The following is a 5,786-nucleotide window of genomic DNA, read 5'->3' as shown; positions in this document are numbered from 1 at the left end:
ACCATTTTGTTATCCTTATAAGAGAAATTTGATGGTTTCTGGATTACAATTTTCGGTGTTACCTGAGCCCTAACCTCATTACCCTTAGGGCGTGAGATAATGACCACAGGATGATCTATTTTTGGAGCCTTTGTTCCCAACTCTGTCGCGCATATGCTCCTCATTTCTTTCGCATCTTCGTAAAACCTCATTTCCTTGTTATCCATCATGCTTTGAACCAAAGCCCTAAATCCCTCACATTCTTGGATTTCGTGCCCTGTTTTATGGTGAAATTCACAATAATTTCCCATCTCATGCCCTTCCTCAGAATCTGAAATAACCAAACCTCTTTTCGCCATTTCTTTCCAGACCCATTTCAATGGAGTTTTTACTTCAGCAATGTCAGTCTTGACTTCTTCTCCCGTACCTTCGCTAACCATATTCACCCTTTATCTGCGTGATTAGGTAACGGATTCTTTGCGTTAGGTGAGTCGTCAAGTTTGACGACACCCAAATTGATAAGTCCTTCTACTACCTTCTTGAAGGCAGTACAATTTTCTATCGAGTGCCCAGAAATTCCCGCATGATAATCACATTGCGCATTCACATCATACCATTTTGGATACGGGGGTTGTAGAGGACTCAAGTAACGAGGAGCAACAACATGTGCATCGAATAAAGTCTGATACAACTCCTTGTATGACATCGGGATTGGCGTGAATTGGGGCTTTTCAGTAGTTTGCCTAACTCCTGACTCTTGTCTTGATGATCCCTGTTGATTAGCAGCCACTTTCTTTGGTTGATTCACGGTAATTGACCTACCATAAGCATTCACATTATTCACTTCATTTTCTCTTTTCCTCAGGGGTGCCCTCCTATTATTTTCTCCTCCATCTATTTTTCCACTTTTAATGGCATGCTCAATCATTTCACCATTCATGATTATATCCGAGAAATTTTTTGAAGCACTTCCCAACATGTGAGTGATGAACGGGGCTTTCAAAGTATTAATAAAAAGCGTCGTCATCTCTTTTTCCAAAAGCGGTGGTTGCACCTGAACCGCCACCTCTCGCCACCTCTGCGCATATTGTCTGAAGCTTTCGTTCGATTTCTTCTCTAAATTTTGCAGAGTTATCCTATCAGGCATCATTTCTGAGACATGATTATATTGTCTCAGGAAATCCTGTGCTAAATCCCTCCAAGTAGCAATTTTAGCTCGGCTCAGCTGATTGTACCACTTTGACGCTGCTCCCGTAAGACTTTCCTGAAAGCAATGTATTAATAATTGATCATTATTAATATGCCCCGTCATTCTTCTACAAAACATAGTAATATGGGATCCTGGGCAACTAGTCCCGTTGTATTTCTCAAATTCCGGCATCTTAAATTTGTAAGGGAGCACCAAGTCCGGAACCAAGCTCAGATCCTTTGCATCTATTCCATAGCTTTCGATGCTTTCTATTGCCTAAACTTCTCTTCTATCCATTTCCATTTCTCCTCAAATTGTTTTGGAAATTCCTCCTTCGCCTTGTCCTTTTCAACCATCTCGTCAAGATCTGGGACAGCAATATTATTCGGGCTATCACCGGGATTAAAGCCCGCTCTGGGTTGAAAATTCATTGGGATTGAAGCATCGCCTTGGAACTGCTGGGGCCTAACCGACACAGAGGGTCTCCGCGGATGCAGCTCAGTCTGTACTTGCGCATGCGGAGGCGTGAAACCTGGAGGATAAAGTGGTTCACCATTTTTTTCTTCTTCACTAACAATCACAAGACCTTTACCCTTATCTACTCCCTTCAATAATTGCGTCATCTTAGCCACCAGATCATTTTGGGACTCCTCCATCTTTTGCACCATGTCACGCTGAATCTTTTCTATTTGCTCTTTCATTTGCGCCTGCAACTGGTCTTGCATTTCTCTTTGAAGTCGCTCTAGCTTCTCCAACCTTTGGTCCATAATTTTTGTCTTAGCTCGGGTGCCGTAACTTTGTTGGTTTTCCAGGTTAACTGAAATGATTTTATTCGATTAGGTTTTTTTTTTATGGTCATTAATGCATATGATGTGATGCAATGCATGAAAAGAATGCAAAGAAAAAGAGGCACTGATTCTCATTCAACTTCATTAGAAAACTTTACTAGATAAAGAGTTTCTTTACATAAAATAGACTACATATATGGCTTTGCCCTTACACTCAAAGCCTTAACCTTTCCAAGAAGCCAAGCTAACTCTCGGCCCCTGTCCGACTCTAACTCATACTTCAAACTTAATAGATCAGCCTGAACCGCTAGAGTTTGCAGATGATCAGCTACCTCGCGCACTTGAGTCACCGCCTCTCCCATAATATAATCTCTTTTTCTAATCTGCTCTTGAGACTGACGGAATTGTCTTTGCCACTGCTCATTATTTTCTTCCAGAAGCTCTATCCGGATTTCACTATTTTGCAATGCATTCTCTAGCCCTCCTATTTGTCTTTTTAATTCTTCAATTTTGTCTAAGCTCGCCCTTAATTCAACTGTAGCATCACGATTACAGTATTGGTGAAGCGATCTATCTAGTTCAGTTATCCGGACCTTCAACTCCGTCTTCTCGTCTTGGCAAACTAGTAGACTCTTTCCCAAGGCGACTTCTCGAGCCCGAGTATCCTGAAATTTCTTTTCCCATTGATTAGCTTTCGTCTTTTCCTCCTGAATTTCTTGTCGCCATTGTTCTGGCGTTTTACCCAAGCCAGCAGCTCTTACCGACCTACGCAACTTCTTGTAATCTGTCTTCAGGCTGTCCAAATCTTCTTCTGCTTTGTTTTTCCTTTTCTCAATTTGTTGGCCTCTAATCTTTGAATGTCCACATCCAGTCCTAACTGCATTTTTCTTCCTCTAGTTGTTCTATCTTCTTCCCCAATTCTAAACTCCTTTTTCGAATTCTTGTTTGATGATTTCTATTTCAGAGGCAAAACTTGTAAGTGTTCCTCTAAAGATCGAGCAGTTTCTGAATTTGACGCCGGATGTTGTCGTTGATCCTTTGATCACGCCACTGCCATACTCGGGGGTAATTGTCGGACCCACGGCTAAGATCTTCATTCGACGAGTCTGGTTCAGGCACTAGATATTTCTCGACCTTCTTCTTGTAATTGTCCTCCTATAGGAAAAATCACTATAAGCCAACCCCTGCGTTGCTGGTATGAATTGTCGTGATCTATACTGTCTTGATACGAGTAAGGAGCATATCGATAGCTCCCATATCCGAGCAGCGGAACCCAGTCAAAATCTCCACATCGGTACATATCTCATCAGGAATTAACCAAGGAGCCCTCCATTCATATCTTCATCCTGGAGATTCTGGAGTATCTCTATCCATTTTCTTCTGAAATATCTCCCTTGGCGTGGCACGATTCTCTGGGGGTAGCTATCAGATACCATAAGAATTTTCGACCTCCAGAGTGGCTATGGCCATGCCTAAGAGCTGCGCGCTCCATAACTCCCTCCCCTGCTTTTCGACACGCATTCAGGGATCTAAAGTTTCAGCGAGTATTGCCGGAACCGGTGTCACCCCTTTACTAAGCCGATCAAACAATCAGATACAGCCTCGTCTATGTGTCCTAAAGCTTTGGGGAACCACTAGTCCATAGATACCTAAGCGAAGACATCGACCTTTTCTTTAAGTTAGGATGTACAAGCACCAAATCTCGCAAACTTTTCCAAGGAACACATTTACTGTCGCCTTTCTGTTGGATCCGGGCAGCGACCCACTGCTCGCTCATCCAGTGATGTTCATTAATTTCTTTAACAACGGAGGACACAAGCAGCTCTGGAATAAGCCTTGTCGACTTGAATCTTTGGGCACCGAAGCAAGTCGTATACTCCTCACATACGTCAAATCTACTTCCAAAGGAAAAACTGAGGCAGGATTCAAACTGAGCAAGGGCTCGGAATAAATATTGTCCACTTTGACACTAAGCAGATAAGGTAGGTCACCGTAGTTACAATAGAACAGCTGCTTGGCCTCGACATCCCATGATCCCAGACTTCTTTCATTTCTCGAAGGTCATTCTGGATTACACTGATACGGGTAAATCCCACAATTCTGACACGTACCCTTTGGTAAGACTATCGCCTTTCTCCCGTTGTGTCGTTTAGCCCATATTCGCCAGCCGCATTTCCTCTACTTTATCACAACCCCTTTCCATGATAGCTTTCTACTGAGACTGAATGTAATCGACACCTCTTTTAGAATGAAGATGCCATGCATCACAAAAAGTAAATTAGCTTAAACAAGATAAGATTTAAATAAGCGACAAATAATACAAATTCATTTAGTAAGACTAAAATTTGGAGTAGCTCTCCTAGGTTGGTTCCTATGGCTCATTAATGTGGTTCGTTCTAAAGTAGGTACCTGAACCAGCAAATTCTCGATCCTCACCCATTATAGGTCATACGGACCAGTTATCAGGGGATACATTTCCCTATGGCCATGCGGAGATGAAATTCCGAAGACATAGTACGGATGTATCCGAAAGCGATTCACTACCCATGCGGAGGTGAAAACCTCACAATCGTAGTTTTCACTCCCACTTAAAGGGGTGACCCGTCTGCAATGCATGTGCAGAAAGATACAAAACTTAAATACCAGCATTTAACCACACGATGCAATTGTATAAAGGCATGAATGCGATGAAGGATCTATAGTTAACCAGTTTTGTTTTGACAAAAAGACAAAAAATCACTCGGCTCGACTCACTTATACGTCCCCAGCAGGTCGCCAAGTGTTGCATATTTTTGGATGAAAACGGGGTTGACTTGGTTTTGAAAAGAACGGGAGTCGCCACCAATCTCTTTTTTTTTATGAGTGCGATTGGATCACCCGAAGGGGTTGTTTTATAAACGGTTTGATTTTATTAAAACAACAAGTTTGGTCCACGAAATTCAGAAAAACGGGTTCGGGAGTCGGTTACGCACGAGGAAGGATTAGCACCCTCGATACGCCCAAATTGGGTACCTAGTTGTTACTAATGTCTTAATGTCAAAATGAGAACCTTGAGAATTTTATAAAATACGATCCTTGTATAAACGTTTGAAAATTTTCAGGAAAAGGGGATATTTTCGTTATTGAGAAGAGAATCATATCCAGTAAGTTGGACACATGTCTCAAATTCCCGATACGCGGATGGAAAAATGCTTATTTAAAAGATATTTTATTATCTTGGTTTTAGAATAAATCAGGCCAGTAAGTTAGGGCACGATCTTTTCTTAATTCCGAGATCGTTTAAAAAACTTGAGTTTGAAAAGATTCGTGTATTTAGATTTATTATGAAAATCGAAACCCAGTAAGCTAGGATACGATTTTTTTTTTATATATCTAAACACGAGATTTAATTTATTTGAAACAGATTTTGATTATCGGGGTAAATTAAACACGATGCTATGATTGCAATATTAAACTATGTATAGAATTATAAATATAAAAATACGAGAAAATATAATTTTGAATTATTATATGTATAAGTATGTGTATTATATATATAAAACACGTATGTCATATGTTATATTTATAAAGTAAATGTATATAATAAATGGTACGTGCACATATTATTTACTAATAAAAGATATAATGTTACGTAAAATAAACATGTAGTATGTATTGTATTATAAAGAAAAGACGTATATATTATTTAAAATGAATGTGTATATGATGTATATGTATTATGTATAACAAAATTGCTGTATATAAGCTAAAAATTGTTATAAAAAGATTATAGTATAAAGATATAATTATTATAAGAATTAAATTTATTATTAATATATTATAATAATAAT

This window comes from Gossypium hirsutum, chromosome A04 (assembly GCF_007990345.1).
Source record: "Gossypium hirsutum isolate 1008001.06 chromosome A04, Gossypium_hirsutum_v2.1, whole genome shotgun sequence".
NCBI lineage: Eukaryota > Viridiplantae > Streptophyta > Magnoliopsida > Malvales > Malvaceae > Gossypium > Gossypium hirsutum.
Note: the sequence above shows the minus strand (reverse complement) of the source record.